Source organism: Myotis brandtii, unplaced genomic scaffold (assembly GCF_000412655.1).
Source record: "Myotis brandtii unplaced genomic scaffold, ASM41265v1 scaffold1057, whole genome shotgun sequence".
NCBI lineage: Eukaryota > Metazoa > Chordata > Mammalia > Chiroptera > Vespertilionidae > Myotis > Myotis brandtii.
This window is the reverse complement of record NW_005353568.1, coordinates 402,417-402,890: the sequence shown is the minus strand read 5'-3', so window position 1 is coordinate 402,890 and position 474 is coordinate 402,417. Positions and strand designations below refer to the sequence as shown.

At 68.6% G+C, this 474-nt stretch overlaps 1 protein-coding gene across 1 annotated transcript in view; it reads right to left on the bottom strand.

The window, feature by feature from the left end:
• Positions 1 to 474, bottom strand: part of BRF1 (BRF1, RNA polymerase III transcription initiation factor 90 kDa subunit) — a 66,192-nt gene that overhangs the window by 27,282 nt on the left and 38,436 nt on the right. The gene's annotated exons all lie outside the window — the stretch shown is intronic.

Below are 474 nucleotides of genomic sequence, written 5' to 3'. Positions count from 1 at the left end.
GAGTACTCTTGGGCCCAAATCTGCTTTTCTCCTCCCAGCAAACAGCTCTGGCTTCCCCCACACGGGTCAGGGTTGGCACCCTCCAGGCCCACAGCAGGGGGCACCCAACTTGTGCTAAGAGCACCCCTCCCCCGGGCCTGCTTTCCCTCCCCACACCCTCCACACACAGAGCCAGGGCACCTTTTCCGCTGTCACCTGCGAGGGGCCGAGCGGGGAACACAGGGCTCCCACCTAAGGCAGGCTCCCTTCCGAGCCCAGGAGCCCCACCCCCGGGGCTGGTGGCAGGAGGCGGGGTGGGGCGGCGCAGAGCCATGCACAGCCCTTAGCCCGTCCCTCCATCCCTCCAGGCACAGCTGAGGGGAGCTGGAGGGACCAGAGGACCGGCTGCACCCACATGGGCCCAGCCCCGCACTGGGTTTGAGCCGGCCAGGGCAGTGGACACCACGCAGGCACCGACACGGTCCCTGGCACACG